The following is a 24,491-nucleotide window of genomic DNA, read 5'->3' on the forward strand; positions in this document are numbered from 1 at the left end:
AAAGGAGTGTGGGGAATGCAATTCAGAAATATTCATTCATCAGATAGGTCTGAAGAAGTCTGCAGTGACAATCTGAATTTGGATTAACTGCACAGGTTTTGATCTGTCTCATGCTACTTCACCCAGGATATGTAGCAGAGAAGGTTTTCATAGAACCCAAATGAGCATACAGGATAGAGAAAGAGTAAGGAAATGCTGTTCCAAAAAATCAAATGTGAGCAGATACACAGACTATGAAGGTTTGGATTCATATTGCATATCCTGAAAAGATGTAACTTAGAGAATCAAAGCAACTCCACTTACAGCTCATCTGCAGGAATGTGCTAAACCTGCTACTTCTACTGAGTTAGCAATCTCAGAAAGGTTCCTCTTAAATCAATGAGTCTGCTCTTGAGGTGACAGCATCACACCCAGGGCTCCTCCTGAGGGACACTAACACAGCACAGATGGCTGGGACAGATAATCCCAAACATCTGCAGTGCACAGTGGGGAGCACTGGTCATCCTAATGTTGACTCTTGGTTAGATGACAGATGCATGACAGTGACAGATTCATGACAATGACAGATTCCCAGAACATGCCAAAGTGGAATTAGCATTCTCATGAAATCAAAGTAGCTAAAAGAGAAAACATTTTTTGCTTGGATTAAACCTTAATATGCCTTGACATCTTAAAGATTTACTGCACATTTTTTGCAATCAAACTCCCCATACAAACAGAGGTAAGGTCTGGATGAGGGAACAACCTCTCCTCCAGCAGGCCAGCCAGAAACACTTCACCTTCAGGAGTATGAGAACACTACTGCAGAGTGTTTCCTGAACTCTGAACTCATTCATTCTGAATTGACCATTAGAATTCCCCACTCACGAACATGTTGGAAAGATCAGCTCTTGTCCCCGTTTTGTGAGGGAAAACCTTAAACACTGAAGAAATTCTCTGTAGAATGGCTCATCAGGGATTTCAGAGCAACCCACTGCACTGATCACAGACAGGCTGCCCTGATCATGATCTTCCTCTCCTGCTTCCAACATGTCAGGCTGTAGTAGGAGTCCTTGTAAAATCTATGTATTGTGTAAGGGGCTGTGCCCCAATCCTAGTTGTTCTAAATGAGCTACAGCTGTGAAGTCCTTAATTGGGCAGCAGCTGTGGCTCGTGAAGGCAACTGGGATAAAAGGGGGTGGGCTTTCTGGTCAGGAAGGGCCTTGATGAAGCAGCATGAACAACACTGCTGAGAAGAACTGCTCATGAGAAAACCAGCCAGAAGGTATGGGACTCTAGAAATAGTATAACAGCAATATGAATACAATAAGTGGTGACCCCGATGTGATGGTTGGCAGAGATAAAACAGCCAAGAGCTGTGGATGGCCTTTGAGTCAGGAACTGTGGATAAGGCAGCCAAGAGCTGTAGAAGAACATGGCCTTTGAGTCAAGGTACTGTGTGTGTTGTATGAGGCCTTTGAGTCTTGGGGTAAAACATGTCTTGTGGGGAAATGTACATATTGTATTTAAATATCTATATTGTGTTTGAATATCTGTCAGTAAAAGAAAAGGGGGAAATGTAGTAGGAGTCCTTGTAAAACCTATGTATTGTATAAGTGGCTGTGCCCTGATCCTAGTTGTTCTAAATGGGCTACAGCTTAATTGGACAGCAGCTGTGGCTAATGAGGATAACTAGGATAAAAGAGGGAGGGTTGGCCAGAGAGCCTTGGAGGAGCCCTGATGAAGCAGCAGGAACAACACTGCTGAGAGCTGCTCATAAGGTACGGGACTAGAAATAATATAACAGCAATATGAATGCAATATATAATAGCAATATGAATAAAACATTAGGCCTGAGAGAAATTCCTTTGATCACAAAACAGTTTGGGTAGGAAGGGACTCTAAAGCCCACCTTGTTCCACCCCTTGCCATGATTCCCACTATCCTGGGTTGCTCCAAGCCCTGCCCAACCTAGCTTTGAACACTTCCAGGGATGGACAATCCACAGCTTTTTTGGGCAGGCTGTGCCAGGGCCTCACCAACCTCTACTTCACACCCACAAGTGAAGAAGTATCAGTGCTCCTTTCAAAGTTCCTTTGCAACTTCATCTGGAATACTGTAAACTCTAGTTTAACAGCTCAGTCTAAGTGGAAAAGCAGGCAAATCCAAGAGGAAGACCTAGGAAATGAGGAGCCTGGAAGATGTAATGTAGCAGATCAAAACTAGTGTCTGAGTGAGGATGAGTCTGATATTACAATAAAAGCTGCATGAAAAAGTTGATGTTTTAAGAGAAAGAATTTAAGTGAAAGTATGAATTGACTAATTATGAATAAATGTAACCTAGAAATGAAAAGCATTAGACTCATGAAGGCTTCAAACAGCCTTCCAGTAGAAATAGTGGGAAGCAAAAAGAAGAAAAAAAAAAAGCAGCTATCTTTTTTTAAACGGAGCTTGAAACTTTACTCTTGAGGAATAAAATCCTCTGTGATTGCTACCTTGAGAATGACACTACAATATCTGGTTTAGGACATCAATTGATTTTCAGTGGGAGTCAAGGTAAAACCACTGCACTAAACAAACCTCTGAAGAGCAGAGAATGATGGAGCACAGGAAAGGTCAGTCTGTTCCAAGAGGGTGGGAAGCTTTCCAGCCTCTGTCACAGCCCATCTGAACCCAGTGGTTTTGCAGTCCTTTCAGTGGAATATGAAACTCTCAATATGGCATTCAGCTTTTCACTCACACACATGTGTTCAGGCAGCTTTCAGTGCCTGAGAATTGCCAGGCACACCAACAGTCACTTGCCACCCAACCTTTCTAAAGGTCACTAAGTTAATGGATCTAACATTTAGAGACGTGTTTTACCCTTTGTACATTCCTGTTAACTTCCACAGGGTAGCAAGGGGCAAGATTGCTGCAAACTTCTCTCCTTTGGTTAATTTATCTGTAGAAAGACTTAGAAAAACTTGCAATACAAAAAGCATTTCATTTGAGAGGGAGAGCAATGGACACAGACATTATATGCAGAGAAGATGGAAAGGCAAATAGGAAGGGAAAGACATGAAAGAGAAATGTTTTGGTAATAAATGCCAGCCTACCTGAATTTGAAGGCAATGAAAAGAAAAAGCAGATTAAAAAAAGATGCAAATAACAATATTTTGAATTGCTAAAGATATTGTTTTCTCTTTGGAATAACTGTTTTATCATACACGTTAAAATGTGTGATTTGCTTCATTAATCACACTCATTTCCCACCCAGAGGTAGGCATATGATCACAACCTGTTTCACAGGACTGAGATAAAAAGGTTGAGCTTTTATTTTCTTTCATTTGAATGTTCAGTCTGATTACTGTGAAAAACATTTCCACCCCAAAAAGTTGAAATGCTTTGTATCTGAATGCACAGGCTGCAATAGCCAGCAGCATCTTTTGCCTGTCTGTAGTTGCAATTCCAAATTCCCTTTCTGACTTGGGAAAGAGATCAGTGATTTATTACTCTACAGGTTACCAAGAATAAAGGCTTTGATTCTAGATTTTTCAGCTTGGGGACAGCAAACCCAGCTGCAGCATGAGTTCAAAGGGGAAGAAGAAGAGCTAAACCCAAGCCACAGAAATGCTTTGACTTAAAACAACATTTAATAATGGAGGGAATAATGAGGACTTAAAAAACCCCATTCTGGACAAACTGAATGGAGCCCAATATTAAGGGTAGAAATCACAGGGAAATTACTTACTGAATGATCAAAAGAAAGGAATGGCAGGTCATTCTAACAAAGCAACTGAGAAAGGTAAAGTTCAGCAATTCTACAGCCTAAATGCTTCTCCCTAAGATGCATTAAGTGAAATTCATTCAATATGAAGAAAGCTTCTGAATTTACAGGCAGAATTTGTCTTTGTGCAGGTCCCAAGGAGAACAGGCAGGTGAGATTGCATTGAATAACAATCACGAGGAGAAGGGGAACATTTTCAAAGACAAAAGAAGCCAGTGCAGGACTGCCTGGAAAAGGGCATTATTCTCTCTGCAAAAAAGAACTCTGGATGAACAACAGGCAGAGCTTCAAAATATTTTTTAGTCAATATGTTGGTCAATCCAGCCAGAGCTGCTTTTACAAAGGCAAATGAGTTCCCTGGTATTTATCACCAAAAGTAATGCATGGGTATGAAATTACAGAGGATTCATTAAAACTGTGCTCTTGGGCAGGTGGTTTTCCTGGAACTAAAAGCAGAAAAGATCAATCTTTAATAAAAAAAAAAAAAAAAAAGAAGAAAAAGAAATTATACTAAAGTAGGAAACAGAAGTCAGATTGGAAACTGGTATAACCTGGAAGGGATTCTTTGCCTTCCCATTGAGGACACACTTGTGTGAAGCAGCTGCCCAATGAAAGCAGTGTCCTTCTTTTTCTCACCTATTCATCATTTTTTACTTTCCTCCAGTCCTTGTTTCATTCCACTGCAGCAGTTAGCAGAAGAGAAAGGGAGAAAAAGGTACTTGTTTCTCTTGAATTTTCCCACTGCTCCCTGCCCATCATCTGCAAAGCAAATGCTACTGGATTTTTCTTGGGTTTTACTTTTTTTCCACAGATGATATCCCAGTAGCAAATCCCTGCTTTCCACATGAAGAATGGTTGTGACAAGCCCCTGGCAGAGCTGCAGCTGGGCCATGGCTCCTGGCTCAGCACCTTTCCACAGCAGCCATGGGTCATGGCTCAGCTCTGCACTGAGCAGGACCTGCCTGCTGAGGCAAGGGCTCTGTCTTGGTGTGCTCAAAAAATCCTGGCCTGCATCTCCAGCCCTTGTACAACAGTGGATGTGCTGTGGAGTTACACAAATGTCAACTCTCCAGGGAGGAAAATGGCACAGAAAAACAGGACACAGCTTTTCAGCATGAGAAAACTGAAATTCACATCTCCAAGTTACGTGACCTCAGCTGATGTTCTTGTTTATTGCTTTAAATGTTTTTCTTGGAAAGGTCAAGCCTGCATCTACCTGATTTCTTCAGTGTCTTTGGTACTGCAAAGCAGAGGTGACACCTTCTTTGCCACTTGTTTCCAGAAGTTAGATGAGCTCCAAGCTCAGAGGGTGAGCTCTAGAGCTCCTAAACCAAGAGGAAATGTTATCAACACTGGGTCTAATGAACCTGCATTTCAGTAAATTCCAGCTAAGCCTAATTGTCATTTTACCTTACTAAATTTGTTCTCTTCTCTCTGATAATTTGTGTGTGTGCCTGCTTCCCTAAAAGCTCCAGGTATAACAATTTTATTTATATTAAATTGTTGCTTAAAGGAACAGGATAGGATTGGCATGTTCACAAATGGGAACAGATTTCTCAAATCTTCTCAATCTCCAACCCTTGTGTGCCAGAAGGGATTGTGTGCACTTAGAGCATTTTCCTCATTAAACACCAAGTGTTGGGGCAATATAAAATTGCTGACATTTTTCTAATGTACCATTGCTTTGGAATACAGCTCTTTATTCCATTGGAGTTCAAGTGGCTGGGTTGCATGTGAATAATTAAAAAATGTACCAGCAAAACAAATTTACCTATGGTTGCTGGGCGAATAAAGAATCCTGCAATTTAGTTGGCCAAGAGTGAAGAGAAACATGGCCACCCCAACTCAAGGAAACTCCAAGGCAGTAACTGGATCACAACAACAACAACAGATCATATTTGATTACATATGACCTGGTTTGGGAGAGCTCCATCTGCATTTATAAACATGTAATGGTACTGATCTTCACCAGCATCCCTTCATTCCCTTTGCTGAGTTTTCATCCCTTCTGCACACATGGGAGCCCCTCAGTTCCAAGGAGTGTCATGGACATATCTTATGAAAAATCTTTTAATTGGATTTTTCCCCAGAGAAGTTGAGAGGCCTCAGAAATGAAATGTAACCAATGATTATCTGCTGCTGTGGAATGCAACAGGTGGATCTGTGATTGGTCTCATGTGGTTGTTTTTACTTGATGCCCAATGACAGCCACCTGTGTTGAGGCTGAGCAGTCACAAGATTTTATCATTCCTTTCTATTCCTTGCTGGCCTTCTGATGAAATCCTTTCTTCTGTTCTTTTAGTATAGTTTTAATGTAATATATATCATAAAATAATAAATCAGCCTTCTGAAACATGGAGTCAAGATTCTCATCTCTTCCCTCATCCTGGGACCCCTTTGAACACCACCACATTTGGTGACCTCGAGTGAGGAACAGCCACAAAGGAGAGCTGCTCCCTTTTCCACAGAGAGTGTTTCTCTGCCCAGTAGCTGTTACATGATATATCAAGATGAAAGACAGAAAACCTGCCTCGGTCCTTCACCTCCCTCTCAAAAGCTGCCATGTTCTCTCTACCTTTCTCTGGAACTAAATTTAAGTTCTTAAAATAGCTCAGGAATGTCTCCTGTGTAACAACAGAAAACTTTTAAGTCCCTATGTAACACGAACAATACCCAGTAATCCAGGGGTAGAGCAAATAATCCAAGACTTTTAATGTAATAATCTGAAGAGCTTTCCAGAATTCATTTTGGTGAAAAAAATGCTGTTTGTTATCGAGGAATGGCCTTATTTTTCTAGTTCTAATGATCAGCAGATATGAAAAGCAGTGCAAAGTGCACAGGATCCAGCCATTCAGGGGCATTCCTGCCAGAAACAGCTGCTTGTGTTGATCCAGCTGTATTCCCTGAGCACTGGGATCAGTCACACTCCGTTCAAACCCACCCCTTCCCAGGTTTCTCTTTCCTGAGGCACACATGTGACAGGGGAGCAATGAAGCTCTGAGCCCAGAAGGAGAGTGTGGAAGATAATAGATATTCTCAGAGCAGCAGCCTCACTAAATGCAGATGATATGCACTATATGATCCCATTTATGGGCTGTGCCTGCTCGGTGGCACGCTGCATTTGCTCCTCTCGATGGTTGGACACGGATTATCCTCATTGCCGCTTCTTTTAGGGCCCACAAATGGTGAGCTAAGCCCTTCAGAGGAGTGCAAAGATACAGGCCCCTTATCCCAGGAGCTGTGTTAATTCATGCAATAAAACCTGGGGCTTAGGAACTCGCCTTACTCTCCTGCACACTGACCGAGTTCAGCTCTTGCTGTTTCGAAACTGGAGAACTGAAGGGGAATATGAGAGAATAATTCAGATTGTTACAGCGTGAAGGCCTAAGGCAATTAATGCTTCAATCGACAAAGTACTGCGTGCATTTCCCTAACAACCAGAGATATGCTAATTCAGGGAAGGGAAAAAAAACCCCACAAACACAATGACTTCTAAAATTTGAACCTGAGAAGTTCAGACACAAAAAATATTAAAACTTTTAAATGGCACATTTATATGCAGGCATGCCGAGGTGTTTGTCTCCTTCATTTGCATGCACACGTCTGGCAGAGACAGGCACAGCCTCCCCACTGAGCCTGGCTCGAGGACACAGCTCACCCTCCCGGAATCTGGTTCCTCCCCACAGAAACAGAGGTGCACAATAATTTCCTACTGCCCCTCAGAGGCCAAATCCTCACTCTGACAAGAGTGGCTCTTGATTCCAACAGGAATAGTAGAATGTAGTGTGTTTATCCCTTTCCACAAAGGATTTAACATCATGATCAGCAGATCTTCCTGGAGAATTGCAGAAGGCATCTGGGATAACTTATGTTCACCTGCCCCTGTTACTGGCTTTAAGTACCAACCTACCCATCTCCTAGTATGTCTGAGTAAACATAGTTTGGTTTTTTGCCCAGAAATAAATTTAGTTATCGTGTGTCTAGTTATTCAGGAAGGACTTCCCACACCTGCAACTGCTTGGCAGCCCAAGTGTAGCTACACATTTAAAATTCCCTCTAGGAAAGAATACATGGGGAGAGCACTAAGTTAACTGGTGTCTGTAGTTACCTGGGATCTCTCAATCCCAGTTCCTGCTCCCAGCAGCTCTGAAGCTGCACACAGCAGCAGGCTCCTGTGCACAGTGGCCCCAAGCACAGGCTGTCAGTGCTGGCAGAACAACAGCCAGTGCAGATATTCATATTTCCAGATTGATTGTGCATCACACACATACCTGCAAGGCTGCAACATGGGAGCAGTACTCAGACAGCACAAGGCTGACAGTATTACCTTGACAGAAAGTCCTTTTTCATTTGTTCAGCAGACACAGCCTTTGTACTGCCAAGGGGGAGCATCTGAGGGACTTTACAATGCTACCCCACAAATGTGCTCCAAACCCTGTCCCTTCACTGGTCAGTGTCACCGATGGGGCAACTGTCCAGGGAAACAGCAATGAGCAGAGCACCACACGGATATTCAGCGCACGTCAGGGAATGCAGACAAAGTGACAGGGCTGAGGGGGGTTTGCTGCTGCAGACAGCTTGTACTATTACATTATTATTCTCTTTAGCTGTCACAGAGCAGACAGAGGGCTGCCTTGACTGGCCTGAATTTCCCAGTGTCCTCTGTAACATCATGGGAGCTCATCAGCTCCCCACACAAACATCTTTGATCCTCCTCCCTTGCAGTCTGCACACGTGGCACAGCCATCCTCAATTACTTTGTGAAACACTACATTGGCTTTTTTCATCCTTCTCCTAGACCTACCTCTTCCAAAATTACTGCAAGAAAATTATTAATAATAACATTTGCAATATCAGACAAAAAACTTGATATATTTGCATGATTTTTTTTATATAGACAGACATTTAACAGCTGCTTTTCTGAAGAAACAGCAGGAACACAACAGGATTTAATTCACTTGCAGTGTAAAGCTGCCTGCAATAATCACAAAATAAAGACCTGCCAATGGAGAAATCATTTAAGGCATCTTGAAGAAACATAAAATATAAGACACTAACAACAATATCCTGCACATATGGTTTTCTTGAGTTTTATTCCTGTGCACAGGTTATAGATGGCTTTTCAAAATTAAAAGCAATAACAGAGCTTCTCAATAAATCACAATCCCGAAGTTACTGGTGAACACATTATGGCAAAATCTGCCTTGATTCCAGCAAATAACTTCTCCTAGGAGTTCTTGCACTGAGCCTCTCTCTTCTAGATATATAAAAATATACTTTCTATACTATATCCCAGTGGTATATATTAGATTGTACTTCTTCCACTCCCATACTCACAATCTCCTGTTTATGCTTATATAAATCCTGGGGCTTACATAAGTTCTTGTGAAGAAAGAAGAGGCCTGTGTGGATCTCAGCAGCACAATGCCAGTTCCAACTGCAGCCTGTGACACAGACACCACCTGGCTGCTCCTGGGGCAGGGATGCAGCTGCTCTTCAGAAGATGCTTCCAGCTCTTACACTGGACTTTGTTTTGCATTAACCTGCAGGATATTAAAATTTCAGCTCTTTCTTGTCAGATCCCCTTTGAGTCAATACAAATTCAAGGTTCGACTTTCTCAAACTGTGTCATTCTTCCTGAAAAACTGCTTGACAGTGACCCTAGGAAGAAAAATGTATTTTCCACCATGAAGTGCCACATTTCTCTTTTTACTAATCACTTCTTGATCTTAATAATACAAGAAGTAGCGTCAGAATAGCTGACAACTTCCACAGCTTTGGCACTGATGCTACTCAGATGATGAAAGGCCTGTCCACTGGCAACACCTGAGAGATTCAATATATTGTATTTCCACAAATCCTGCAGACTTTCTGAAAAACCCACTGTCCACAGTGTAACCAGAACTCCTGCTAGCCCTCACAGATTCTTCTGATTCCTCTCTTTCAGGAACTGTAATTTTCAGAAGTTGTCATATGTGTTTCAAAGTTTGACAGAGAATATACTGGCCCGAATGCTTGTTTTGCTATTTTAATTAAAGCCAAGCTTCAAATGCTTACATTTAAAAGTGCATAAAACTATGAACTAAAGATATGCATTATTACTCATCAAATTGTTTATTCCTGTACTGATTTTATATATATACACACAGGTTAAATATTCATGTGTTCCTTCTCCCTTTCAGACTATCATAACTCTCAGTTCCCTATTCTCCTGCACTGGTGTTTCAATGTGCACTGTAGAAGTTGAAGATGATTTAGGTAAAAGCATCCTTAGGGACCTCTCTCTAAAAATTCCAAATTAAGTGGGTTTTTTTCCTATATTAGTAGTGGAGAGCTGTCCATATGCTTATTTTAAGCCTGACAGATCTTTGATTACCCCTTAGCTTGTAGTTATGCAGCTCTAATGCAGTTTAGATACATTCCATAGTTGTTAATGGCTCAACATACTGAGACCTTGAAGAATAACAAGCAAGGTTATTTAGTAATGTAACACAGTAAAATAAAATAGACTTCACCATGTGTGCAAAAGTAGTAAATGCTTTGCTGATTTTAAGGCATATGTTTCTTTAAAGTTCTCAGAACATAAATGATTTAACTGCTACAAACACAAAATCACAAGCCAAATTCACTGCAAACCTCACAAGCTGCAACAAATAGGTGAAGGCATAAATTGCTGGCAATTAGGAGTTTGCTGAGGAGGGCATTTAGGGGAATTGCGCTGATTCAGAGAGATGAAATGCAAATCTCAGGCGCTGCATGCCCAGGGCACTGCACCTGAGCCTGAGCTGAAGCACAGCATCAGCAAGTCCTGCCCAGCACAGGGACCCGAGGGTGCTGGAGCACAGCAGGGAGCCTGGAAGTGAGCAGGAGCTGGGCCCCTGTGCCACCTCTGAGGTCCTCCTACACTGCAGTCAGAAAGCAAAACTGCGCAAGCCAGCACCGATTGCACCAGTCCTGCTTCACGTGCAGACCTGAGGCACTGGCAAACTGTAGTGAGAGTCCTATGTATTGGATAAGTGGGTCTTAGCTATTCTAAATGAGCTACAACTGCGAAGTCCTTAGCTGGGCAGCAGCTGTGGCTCGTAAAGATAGCTGGAATAAAAAGGGGTGGGTCAAGAGGATAGGAGGAGCATCTGTGGAAGTCATGAGGAACTGCGCTGCAGAGAGGAACTGCATGGTAGAAAACTAGCCAAGAAGGTGTGGACTTTAAGAATATAATAACAACAGTATGGGACTTGAGAAATATGAAATACAACAAGATATCATTAATTGGTGACCCCGATGTGATGGAGGTATGCAGCCTGAGAGCGTTAGCAGCCTGAAGAGCTGTGGAAGATAGGTGTAGCAGCCTGAGAGCTGTAGGACTCTGGGAAAGGCAGCCTAGAGCTGCAGAAGAACATAAAAAGGGGGAAATATAGTGAGAGCCCCTGTAAAATCTATGTATTGGATAAGTGGGTCCTAGCTATTCCAAATGAGCTACAGCTGTGAAGTCCTTAGTTGGGCAGCAGCTGTAGCTCGTAAAGATAACTGGGATAAAAGGGGTGGGCTGAGAGCCCTGGCGGAGCCCCTGTGAAGTCATGAGGAACTGTATGGCAGAAAGCCAGCTAGAAGGTATGGACTTTAAGAATATAATAACAACAGTATAGGACTCTAGAAATATGGAATACAACAAGATAACAACAGCAAACTGGGGATGGCAGCTTCACCCAAAGAGTGTCCCACTGCCCCCATGTGTCCTGTGTCTTTGTGGCACTGCAGGATGGCAGTGGTTACCCTAAGGAAAGCCCAGACCACAGCTGAATGAGCACTGGCAGGAGCATCATTTCACCTCCTGGAGATGAACATGGCCCAGTGAGGATGTTCAGGGATGGGCATGGACCAAAAGGTCCTGTGAGTTAGGAAACCTCCATCTGCTGAGTTCCTTCTCTGCCAATGTATTCAGGCTGTAGCAAATCCTTGTGGAGTAGTCTAAGCTGTGGGCTGGGGGCTTTGGTGAGGTACCTCTGCCAGGACACAGTGCCACTTCTGTAGGGGCAGGCTGGAACTGGAGGGTGATGAATTACAAGCCAAAGGGAATCCCAGAATTCAAGAATTGTTAGAGTTGGAAGGGACCCCTGGAAATCATCTAGTCCTATCCAAAGTACAATATAAGAGGGAAGGAGCACAGTTGAAGGTCTACAATGCACCACACACAGGAATCCTACACAGACTCAGTGGAGCCAAGACACAAATGGTACACAATAGCTGTCCCAGCCTTGGCAGGCAGGAATGCCAACTCCTTACCCTGCCAGCCCTGTTAGCAATCCTGGTCTCAGGACAGGCACACGTCAAATCCCAAACTGCTGTGCAAGTGGCAGAAACTTCCTTACAGAGTCACACAACCTCCTGGGTTGGGAGGGACACACAAGGATGAGTGTGTCCTGGCCCTGCTCAGACACTCCAGGAGTCTGTGCCTGACACCATTGTCCAAATGCTCCTGGAGCTCTGACACCCTTGGGGCTCTGACCATTCCCTATTCAGTGCCCAACCACCCTGGGGGGGAAGAACCTTTCCCTAGTATCCAACCTAAACATTCCCTGACACAGCTTCAGGACATTCCCACAGGTCCTGTCACTGGTCCCCACAGTGAAGAGATCAGGTCTGTCCTCCTCTATACCTCATTAGGAAGCCGTAACTGTGATGAGTTTCCCCTCAGTCTCCTCCAGCTGAACAGACCAGGTGCCCTCAGCTATTCCTCTCATGGCTTCCCCTCAAAGCCCTTCCCCATCCTCATGGCCTCCTTTGGATGCTCTCTGATAACTTAATAATCTTTCTTATGTAGCAGTGACCAGAACTGCACACAATACTCAAGGTGAGCCAGCCCAGGGCAGAGCAGGACATTGCCCTCCCTCACCTGGCCATGCTGATACATCCTAGAAGTTGCCTTTAGCAAGACCTAATCCATGAGAAGTCTGTCTTTCCACTGCAGAATAAGCCAGGACTGCACTTAGCATTCAGTTGTTGGTGTTCATGACTGCTTGAGCCTCTGTGCTGTGCGTGCAACGTCCCCTGCCCTCAGATCAAGAGGGGTTCACTGGCAGGAGGAATAATTTTGTTGAGATTCAGTCTACAGCTAAAATAAGCTGTAACACAAGCCAGGCTCAAGGGAAATCCATTCAATGAGCAGCTTGAACAAATCTGTGTTCAATTAATGTAGCTTTTCAAACAGTGTGACAGTGTTTGTGCTCTGAGAAGATGGTTAAGACATTGCTGCCACCAATCATTACGGCTGCTCTCCTTCCTCTCGGGAAGCAGTGTCAGTCCAGGAAGGGAGCACAATTAGCACAAGAGAGTATGTGGGGGAGTGCAGGATGAAAGGCAAAACTGAAATTGCTGTTGAGGCATTCCTTTGGAGAAAAGGAACTTATGAAGAGAGGATGAGGACACAGAGGTGAAAGATGGAAAAAGGGGGAAAAGATAAAACCTTCTGAAAGGAGAGAAGGTAGAGAAGGGAAACATATGGAGGGAATTCAAACAGAACCTGGAGCTTGAAGAAGGAAAAACATTATTCTGCAATGCATTGTATTCAGGTTGCCTCATTTTAGGTAAATTGTGTCTCCTGTTGCCTTGCCCTGCCCTCCTTGCCACAACTTCCCACTTGTCCCATTCAGTTGGCAAAGATGAGAAATAGCACCAAGGCACAGAATGGATATTAGTGAACAGCTTTTTTCTGCCAGATATAATGTCCAGGGCTGAACTCTGCCCCATTTTCCTCAATTCACTACTCACGCTCTCTGTCCTGTCCCCAAACACTTGTTTTCACAAAACCTTAGGGAGTTTGCCCTCTCAAACTGTGCTGCCCCTCCCTCTGCTTTAGCTGCAATTAGCAAACAGGTTCCAGGTTATTAAAGAAGGATTGACAAACACACAGAGGGCCTGACAGATGGACTAATTATATAAACCTTATTTCCTCAGGCATCCAGGCTGAAAAGAGGACGAGCCATGAGCAACACGAATCATGCTGGGAGTAAAGAGAAAGTGTGTGGGTAGGTGGCTGAAGGGATGTGGGAGCAAGGGAATACAAGAGGAAAGAAATTGCTGTAAGGGAGTTGAAAGGGACAGGAATGAGCAATAGAAAGTGGTGATGTTACTGGAAGGGGTCTGGAGTTACGTGTCAGGAAAGGCAGCTGGTTTTGAAAGGAGAGTGTGTTACCTGGAACTGTAAAGATGCTCTGTAACAGGAGAGCCCTGGGAGAAAGAGTTTGCTGGGAACGTGATCCAGGAAGTAATAAAGGGAGCACAAGAAGTTGGAGGATGAGGTTAAGGACAGAGAAGCTGTAAATAACTGCTGAAGTCTTCAAGGGATGAAGAAAAAATGAAGAATAGAATAGATTTCTCCGTAGTGCAAAGTGAGATTCACCAAATTTGATGTTGCTATGGTGATTTAGACCACCTGAGGACCCAGGTTCAACTGTTTAAGGCAATGCATACAATTATTCTTTTTATTTTCACAAATAGTTATTTCAGCCTCTTGCTTATATATAATGTGTTTTATTATTCAGAACTCTGCCACAGTTCAACAGCTGGCTGAGGTATTTGCAATAGCAAAAGCAGTAGCAGCCTTGACTGGAAAGGTGCAAATAACAAATGTGTTATGAAACAAAGGCCCTTTACAACTTAAATGGCATCTGAAAAAAATGTGGTAATTTAACAGGTAAGTATAAAAGAGGAGAGAAGTAAAATCCAGTCTTTAGAAGATTGGTTTCATTTGAAAATTAAAGAAAGGACAATAACAAAGGATAGATAGTTTTGTTATCCAGCATAGACAGCAGGGATCCAAGAATCCAGCATTACTAGAAACTTCTACAACTTCTGATAAGTTATTTAAACCCCTGTGCTTCTGTTTCACAACTTGCATAATTGCTGGAACTAAACTTACCCGAAGGATGCATTTTGAGACTTCAGTAATAATTTCTAAGTGCTTTCAAAAGCACTACATCATGTAAGTGAAGAATGTCATTATTAAAATTGCGCTTCAGAAATCATCACTAACAAGGGTTTGTTCTACAGCTAGAACTGCACCAAAGACATTATTAGCTTGCAAATCACAAAGCTCCCATTGACTCAGGAGAGCAGCAGTGACAGAGCAGTGCTGCAAGGGGAGGGCAGGGACACCCAGCATGAGAGCAGAGGAGCCATTGCTGGGCTGGGCAGGGGCAGTGTGGCCATGCTGAGGTGCCATGAGCTTGTTGCCACAACTGAGACCCCACAGTCACAGTTATTCTGTTCTCAGGTGGTATTTTTAGAAGAGGAATTTGTATGAGTTTAGAGTTCTGGGACGCCTTCCTATGCATGGATGTTGGTTTGGTACAGTCAGTGGCTTCACGTGATTGAAAAAATATGATGTGATGTTCACATGATTGAGAAAACCTGTCAAGATGCATTTCAGAAGACAGCCAGAGACAATATAGAGAGGGAGCTTTATTTAGGAGCAACGAGGAGTGTATGTAAAATTTAGCAGAAACATTATGTGAAAAGCAAGCCTGCCTCCATCCCACTTTGCAGAGAAAGGAATTAAGCTAAGGCTATTAGAAAAGGACTATTCTCTAAGAGAACACAGTTTTCCTGTAAACTCTAATACTCTGAAATCCTAGGAAAGCTGCTTGTGAGTTGGAACAGCTCTACACAAGTTGTTACCTCCCTCTAACATGCTTGTCCCACATGCAGGACAAATGTTCCTGTAACCTGCTGCCAGCTTTATGTAAACACTGAGGTGAGTGATTGTGTAATTCGAGGTCACTGGATGCCACAAGTGCCTCCTAATGTGAAAAGCTTGTTAGCTGTCTAGTTGTCTGGCATTGTTTAACCAGCTTTGTCTATCAACTCAGACAGAAAAATCATCACCTTCCTAAAGACAATCTGAGAAGAGGCATTGTCTTCTGCAATAGATATGTAATGTTTGTCTTCCAAGATTTTATTAAAAATCCCAGTATTGCAAAGCATCCAAAGTATGTTATGCAAAGATTAAGCTTTGTACTTAGTTCAGTCTTTTCTAAACTTCTCTCATAGCCAAGTAGGGCAAAAAGAGTATTTTGGAAAATAATATTGAAAAGATTTAAAATCCTTCCTCTGGTCTGCAAGTTTCATCAACAAAGACATAAGCAACTAAGCCTGAGTTGTATTTGTAGGGCACATATTACATATGCATGAACTGAAAATCTCACCAAGACACATAACAGTGCTGAGCCAGCTGAAGGGTAAAAGTTGATTTTGAATCTAGACACAGTTAAAAATCTAAGTATTCCCACCTTCTATGTTAGGTGTTAGGAGCATTCTTCAACTCAAAAGCTGAAGTTGTTGGTTCAGCACTCTGTCTGCAGTGCAGGTACGTGCCAAACCTTCACAGCCAGCATGGCTCCTGAGAGAGATGCATCACTCTGCCTAAGAACCACATATTCCTGCAGACAGCATGGTTATATCCTTGATTTACCTCTTCCAGGACAGCTTTCTGGAGCAAATGACAAATGCTTGCCCTGTGCTCATAAATCTTATCTAATTTTACTCCAGTTGGTCACAATGGAAGTACATAAACTGCTTCCTTTAACCCTGATGCATTGAACACAGCCAGGATCCAAAGCCAGTTTGGTGTTCTTTTACAAACTATTTATTTACTTGTGGTAGAGATAAAAATAGGACACTACAGGGACTCACTGCTGCTGTTGGGGCCCTTCATCCCCTTCAAGAAAAAGCCTACTTGTGAAGGTGAAACAAACTACAGAGGAGATACCAAAGGGACTGTAAACAGAATGACTGCAATTAGGCTGAAGTTTTACTTTCATACAATCATAGAGCATCTTGAGTTGCAAGAAACCTACAAGGATCATGGACTCCAACCCCTGGTCCTGCACAGGCAACCCAACAATCCCACCCTATGCCTAAGGGCATTGTCCAAACACTCCTGGAGCTCTGACAGCTTTGAGGCCATGACCATTTGCTGTAAATCAAGACCTGGAATGCTTCCTGTCTCAAACAAGCCAGCATCCACTCCTCATCACTGCTTCTTTTTGGCAGTCATGTCCCTTACAAAACCATAAAGATTCATAGAGAATCCTCTATTTGTCCATGCAGAGAAAAGTCTTGAGGGTTAGTCAGAAGAAACAAAAGCTGTTTTCAGGGTGTATTTCAGATAAAATATATCACTGTTTAACTTAGAACAGCTCCTCTTGCCTCAGCCTGGGCCACAGAGTCACTGATGAGGCTGCGCCCTGGTCTAATGGGCTCTGTGCCTCCCTTTAGACCTCCTCCCACCTCCCTGTCCCTTCCCTCTTGCCCCAGCTGCTGCCCCTCAGCCCTGCCAGGCACTGCACAGCACACCAGGGCATCAGAGCATTGCTGCTCTAATATTTAATAATGCCAGAACACTTCTAAGGAAGGTGCATAAATACTGGGTGGGTTTGGCCAAAGGCTCTCCCCCAGTGCCCCTTCACAGAATCTTTCAGGGTTTGGTGAGACACCTTTAAAGCTAGAAAGTTAAGCTTGAAATAAAAAGTGTTCATTGTGTTCTGGAGAAAACAAGGCATAGGAAAGTCACTGCAATCAATCCAAACTTCTTCCTGTTAAAATCTAACCCTGTCTTACAGCTTTGTTTTGTTATTTTTCTCAGATCTCCAGATTCATCTTGCAATAATGTGCTCTCTCCCCAGAGAGCGAGCCAGTGCCTTTCATCAGCAACAGCCCTCCAGAAGTTCCACTTAGCTCACAAAGCAAACACAATGTTTGGCATAATATTTCAGAAAGGTCATACTGTGCTTCCTAACTTAATGGCCATTTATATTGCTTTAAAACATTCAGATTCACACTCTGCTATCAAGTGGAGCCATGCCATCTAAAAATAAATGCTTAAAAGCTAAATAAAAAAAAAAAAAGCCCTAGATACCTGGGTTTGGAAATGTTTTCTGCTTATCTGAATGCAAGTTTTGACGCCCTTCTGGAGTCCTTTAACTCCAGGGCAGGTCCACTGAAAACAGCAGGGCTGATGCTGGGGCTGTTACTCACAGATAGTGCCACAGGTTCCAAAATACCCATAGTCACCCTCACATGATCCCCAGCAGAGCATCTATGTACACATCTTGAATTGAGTTTTTACTTTCCCAGCTCCCCATTGGAAGTTGCAAGGGTATCAATGGCACAGGACAGTGAGGCACAGAGAAATCCATAGCACACCTGTGTCATATCCCAGACAGGAACTTGTGCCAATCCATGGATCTGGAGACCACACCACTTCCATACAGGCTCTAAAGCTAGCACAGGTACCTGGGCACAAACAGCTAAAACTCTGACATATCCCACCTGAGTGTTACCTTACCTGTAGTATTTGCAGTGACTCCCTGTCCTTAGGGAGGGAATCTCTCCAAATGCCACTGATCCAATGCTGGCTTCCTAATTTGCATTGCTTTTACATATTTCACTTTATGCCTTTCAACCACTGCCAAATCTTTGAAAATTGCAGTGTGCCAAAACTGTAGGCAATCCACACTGACAATTTCATAGGTCTGGGAATCCTCCCTTCCTCATTTGTTCCACTTATTCAAACTACAGGTTTTCACTCACTTGCATATGAAGAGAAAGCAAACCAATTATTTTCAAATATGCACATTCACCATTAGGCTTTCCAGGGGATGTTAAAAACCCCCTCTGCTTTATGAAGAAGTATGATATAAAGCTGGGAATTGGCACATCAATACCACAGTAGATCAGAAAAGGGTACCCAAAATGAAAAAGCATAATTTTTCTCTTTTTACATTACTTTTACATAGCTATGCTATGTAATTATCTGTTATTTTAAAAATCTCCATTTCCTACCAAAAGATGATAAAGGTTAGATTAAATGCAAAAGTGCTATTGTAAGTCCATATTTTAATTAGCAAGGCCCAAATTTACTCTGCCATGCAGTTACTTCTGTATTTCTTATCCTATGAAACCTGAATTTTGGTTTTGCTGATATCACAGTGGATTCTGTATGAAATGTCTTAAATTTTACACTAATTTCAAGTCTCCATTTTTCCCTTACCATAATTATGGAATGGTGATTAAGGAATGCACAAAAAAGCTATGAGAACATTTATCCCAAATCCAGAAGCAGCAAGGGCCATGTGGAATTTTTCTGCTGGAGTTGCACTCATGATCATGAGACACATCTTGGGCAGCTCCACTCAGCATTTTTCCCTCTGCACCGCTGTTCAGACTTCGAAATTTCTGACTCTTTGATCTTGCCTAAAATAGTGACAGCCAAATATGCCAAGGGCTTTTTCAGGTGGTGGCTCCTTCCAAGGGCTTTTTCACTGACTTCCAAGGGCTTTTCCAGGTGGTGGCTCCTTCCTCACACTACATCAAGAGCCATTCCATTAACTTGGTCTGCACAGCACTGGGGGTGGAAGATAAAACTGGAACTGTTTCTCCTCTTTGCACTAGACAGCACAAATTTCTCCAAGGGTTGTCCTTCCAGAGAGAAAAGTGACAGCAGCTGCCCCACCACTGGCTGTGCAGTGACTGGGTGATGCTCTACTTAAAGCAGAGTCTGCCCTGACACAGAATAAATAAATATTTTCAAATAAAAGAACCTTTTCTCTGCTATGAATAAGAGACAAACACTGCAACATTCCCAAGTTAGCTGCACAAATCAGGGAAGTAACAGTTGTGTTAAATTATTTCATCCCATAAATTCTCTTCCTTTGGGCACAAACTACTTTCAGTATTTACTGTTTAAATAACTACATCATATTCTTCCATGAACAGTGAGAATAAACCAGAAATCAGATGCATGGCCATTCCCTGTCACATTTTTGTGGATCCATAATGAAACATTTGAGAAACTGTATTTGCTGCCTCTGATCACAGTTGTTATGTTCATTAGTAGACACATTCCCAAGTAAACTTTCAGCCACACTGCCAGTTAAATCGACTTATTTGTGTTTGGGAGCTAATTAATAGTAAATTAACATTCTGAATTCCATGCATATTTCTTATCCATACATTAAATTTATCTCATGGCTGGCATTTCAGAGGAATTTTTTGTGAAATTATTTTCATCTAACAAAAGAAGCTACTAAAATGGCCTTTGTGCTTTGTTTTGTGGTGGCACTGAAAGGCATCTTTCAGGATAATTTACCAAATATTTTCAAAGAACACTTTTCCCCTCCTCTTGTTTGTAGTAGCTGTCAACACTGCATTAACATCAATAGAAGTGTTGTAAAAAACTGGAAAAATAACCCCTTCAAGCTCCTAACTAATTTCACCCTTGCCTGTTGCCACTCCTGGGCTGGTATTTATTCTTTCTACCTCCCAGGCCATCAGATGTGATAAAAGGAAGCCAAATGAAATCATACATCTATCAGAGAAATAGCTGCACCTAAGACAGATTTTTCCTTTGCCCTATTAAAACATTTACATGGTAAAAATGAATTAAAACACTTACTCCTGACATGCAAGAGTAAAAAAGAAGTTGAAGAACAGCTCCAAAAAACCAGAAAAGAGTCATGATTGTGTCAGGCATTCATGCTAATTCATGGATAGACCTCTGTTCCCTAAGCTTTCTGCTGGCCAGTATTTTTCCATATTTTTCACAGATTTAGCCAGTTCCTTCATCAGCTTGGTTCTATATTTGCTGAGGACCATTTCCAGGTCCAGACTGAGTCCAGGTCCCAGGTGGCTGCGGGTCCCTGAGACATCTCATGAAGGAGCACGTGGCGAATCACTTTTGTGAGAAGAAATTCTGCAGTGGGGCCAAGTTAAATGTGCTGCTTTCTTTGCTCAAGAAAAGCAAGGAACCAGCAGGAATCAGCTGGAAACAGGGAGAATCCAAATTTGGGGCCTGATAAAAATACAGTGGTGAAAGGTACTTTCTTGACTTGTGCTGAATTGCACATGGGTGCAGTGATTGGGCTACAGACTGTCCTAGGCTGGAAAGATGTGCCTGGGGCTGTGTATTCTATTCTGTATCTGTCAGAGGTGGGGCAGTTCTCTTCTGTTCTTTGGGCAGTTTTCTTTATCTCTTCCACACCCATCCTCCCTCCAGGAGATCTCTGCTGTCCATGGCCAGTGAGTGTCCCTGCATGGCTGATAAAATTCCATCATCCCATGGGGAGATGCTCTGCCCAGGGGAGGAGCCAAGCATTCCTACCTGGATAAAATCTGAGATTTGGAACAGCACAGCAGCCTTTGCCCACTGCATTCCCAGAGGAGCAGCTTTCTGCTCCACTGCATTCCCAGAGGAGCAGCTTTCTTCTGCCCTGCATTCCCAGAGGAGCAGCTTTCTGCTCCCCTGCATTCCCAGAGGGAGCCCAGGCCCATCTCCAGCAGCCCTGGAGCTTCAGAGGAAAACTCCCCCCTTGTGCAGGATCCCTGCTCCAGCAGAACCACAGCTGGCACTGCAGGAGGGCTGAGCCACCATGGAATGGGACTGTGCCACCACCCTGACACACAGGGGGGCAGCTCCTGCTCTGACTCTGGCAGTGTTGGGTTTTTTTGTTTCTATTTATTGCATTAATATTTTTAATTTTCCTAGTAAAGAACTGTTATTACTACTCCCCTATCTTTGCCAGAGAGCCTCTTAATTTCAAAACCATAATAATTCATGAGAAATAATTAATTTTCCTTTTAAGGGGAAGCTCCTGCCTTCCTTAACAGACACCTGTCTTTGCAAACCAAGACACAGACCCAAACCATAACGATGGCAGAGCAGCCTAATTAGGTTGATTAGTGCTGGGACTTCCTCAGGGACAGAGCCAAAGTTCACACAGTTATTTCTGTGGCAGCAGCACACAAGGAAGGAGGACTGCCATCCTCCAGATCAAACCAGTGCCCCTGCAGGGCTCTGGGTGCATTTCCCTCCTTGTACATCTTGAGCAGATCAGGAGTCAACAGCCCAGAGCTGCCTCACTGAACCTCCAGGGCCATGGACTTCAGATCAGCTGGAGGAGATATGAGACCTCCAGTGACCACAATATCAGATTCAAGATTGCAAATTGCTTGTTCAGGAGCCCATCATGATTTCAGAAGTCAGCCACTAGAAATGGAACATAATCAATTCTTTTTGATAACAGCTATTTTAAAGAATGGTTGAGGTCAGCTGTAAAATATAACTGCAATTGTACAGCTGAGCCTGTAAAATTACCCTTTGCTAATACAGCTATGGCAACTTACACTGAGCAGTCTGTGCCACAGAGCTTATGGAAACATTAGATTTGCTTAAAATTCCACTCTGTTTCCAGAGGATGACACTCAGAAGGATGTCTGGAGGGAGTGTCTATATGTACTGCATGGTTCTGAGTCACCAGGCAGCTCTGTGATATAATTGTCCATGGAACTCTAATGGTGACCTGCTGAATAGAGGCTAAAATCAGACAGGAACCACTGAATTACTAGCAGTTCTGAAATAAAGCCTGTTTGAAGTGGGTTTGTGGTGACCAGATCCTTTAGGAATGCTCCCCTGCATGTAAGCACGTCAGAAGACACGACAAATAAAGAGATCACAAATCTGTGAAAAAAAATCTCTGTAGTTTCCTCCACTATCACTTTAAAATAATGCTTCATCTGATCTTCCAACTATATTTAAATTAATTAAAACCCATTTATCACCACAAGTTCTCTGAAGTACTTGTGGATTGGAAGTCAGTTTTTCTTGCTCTATCAAATATCCTAGTTTTCTAAGTGGGTAGGATGTGACCTATAAATTACCATGATTAATAACTTCATGAACAAGAACGTGGGTCACTTTTTCATTAAAATTAAAAGGTCCTCATTCTCTGTTGTCAGATTCTCAAGTGCTGCAGCAAAGGGAAACAAAGAGCTGTCAAACAGAGTGATTATATTTTACACACAGTTTGCCCTGCTGTAAGGAACACGTCATGTTACAGGACACTGCGTAGGCACAACCATTACACTCTGATTTCAAGGACAGCAAGTAAATTCTGATTTATTCATAGAGAAGAAATTTCTTGCTGGTTGAAACTTGCTTCCACGAACACACAGGGTCAATGTACCACTTAATTCCTATATAAATCTTCTGAAGATGAACAAATTTCAAGCAGTACAATATTGTATCATTTCTGCCAGTCTGAAGGAAAACCAGCATTACTGGAAAATCCTTCTCCTCATCCAAGGGTTTTGAAAGTCAGAGGAATGTGAGCAGGTTGTCAAGTTATGGAGACTGCAGGTGAAAGACAGATTTTAGGGTATTCTTTAAAATGCAGCAATGAAGCCTCCTGGCATTACTGTGCATTTTACACAGACAAAAACTACCAAGAGTAAAAGATGCAGCTGAGAGTCATTAAAAAAATTTGAAGGTACCCTGAAAAGAAGCCCAAAAGCAGCTTGAATACTCTCAGCTCACAAGTTCACAACTTCAAATTGTTACTTTTCAGCATGGGGACAGCTGTTCCCAAAAGAAGTACTGGTGGATGCCATGTAAGAAGAGAGAAAGTGCTTACAAAGCAAAAATCAAGTGCCCCAAGGAACTTGCATGGGAACAGAAATACATTTCTCTAAAATATGGACATGGGCATTTGTAAGAACCATGAAGGAGTGAAGCTCAACTGGAGATGTGCTATTTTCCCATTTGTAGTGACACCTCTCTGGTTTGCACATGCCCTGACTCCTGGAGAGCAGGACGCACTGGAGGGAACTCTGTCCTGCCAAGGGGCTGCTTTAACACTCAGAGACTGAAAGGTGCTGCCAGGGACAGCAGGGCTCTTCTCTTCTGTCCTTGTCACAGACAGGAGGCACCTCTGCATCTCCAGCCAAGCTGCCTCTTCTCCAAAGCAGTCAGCTCCTGAAGGAATGAGGGAATGGATCTGACAGGGCTGACATTTTCCATCCAAGCCAGTTTTCTGATGAGAAAGGAAGGGGGGGATCAACAGAGGAACAGCAAACTCTTGTCCTAGAAAGAGAGATGTCACACAGTGGCTCCCAAACTCTGTGAGGCCAGGAGGGAACCACAGGTGAGGCTCTGCAGTTGGCTCTGTCAGCAGATACTTTTTGAATTTGGTGGTTTATTTACTGATTTGTAGCAGTGCTCTTCACAGAGATTTGCAGGATTGTATAAAGCAGAACAAAGAAATGCTCCAAGTGTCTCATGTCGAATAGATAGAAGGAATATTTAATGTTTGACCTTAAACATATTGAAAGCATAATATGGTTTCATCTGTTTTCTTAAATGCGCAAAACATCTATACCAAGAAACTGCAGAGAACATAAACAGAACATGAAGTGAATTACCTGACGTGAAAAATAAGGCTTTGGGCAAAGAAGTGAACATTAATCAGCATACAAAGATAAGGAATGAGCCAACAAATGAGGGGTTTTCACTAGAAATAATGACAATTTGCCTTCTAATCCTGCTTTTGTGTTAAAAGGGAGCTAAGGAAGTTTCTTGAATAAAGATGTGAGAAAGGTGGATGGCAGAGAATTATAATAGATATGTTACTGAACTCTGAACAGGTCAATATAGGTAATGAACAACACAAACATAATACAGACAAACTGTAAATAATAAAGAAATTCACACCTACAATAATATAGAATGATTAATGAGAAGTTAATATAGAACTACAAAAAGCACACTGGGACAAAAATCATAATCAGATATGTGAAGACAAAAAAAGTGAACCAGTTTATTGCGAGTTGAACTCACACAGCTTTGAAGAGTAAATCACTTAGAAGCACCTTATAATGATTTTATGTTCTCCCTGAAAGCACAGGTTAGTTCAGC

The 24,491-nt window shown here is 42.6% G+C and overlaps 1 protein-coding gene and 1 long non-coding RNA gene across 4 annotated transcripts in view; one reads left to right on the forward strand and one right to left on the reverse strand.

Annotated features, from left to right (window-relative positions):
- SPAG16 (sperm associated antigen 16) overlaps positions 1–24,491 on the reverse strand; it is a 375,678-nt gene that overhangs the window by 43,466 nt on the left and 307,721 nt on the right. The gene's annotated exons all lie outside the window — the stretch shown is intronic.
- Positions 1,202–5,765, forward strand: LOC132075651 (uncharacterized). 2 transcript variants are annotated; one of them, XR_009418799.1, is made up of 4 exons: positions 1,204–1,264; positions 3,877–3,896; positions 4,410–4,460; positions 4,557–5,765. It is a non-coding gene; the product is annotated as an uncharacterized LOC132075651 (long non-coding RNA). The 2 variants fall into 2 exon arrangements; XR_009418798.1 differs by lacking the exon at positions 3,877–3,896 and having other exon boundaries at positions 1,202–1,264.

The sequence above is a fragment of the Ammospiza nelsoni genome, chromosome 7 (assembly GCF_027579445.1).
Source record: "Ammospiza nelsoni isolate bAmmNel1 chromosome 7, bAmmNel1.pri, whole genome shotgun sequence".
NCBI lineage: Eukaryota > Metazoa > Chordata > Aves > Passeriformes > Passerellidae > Ammospiza > Ammospiza nelsoni.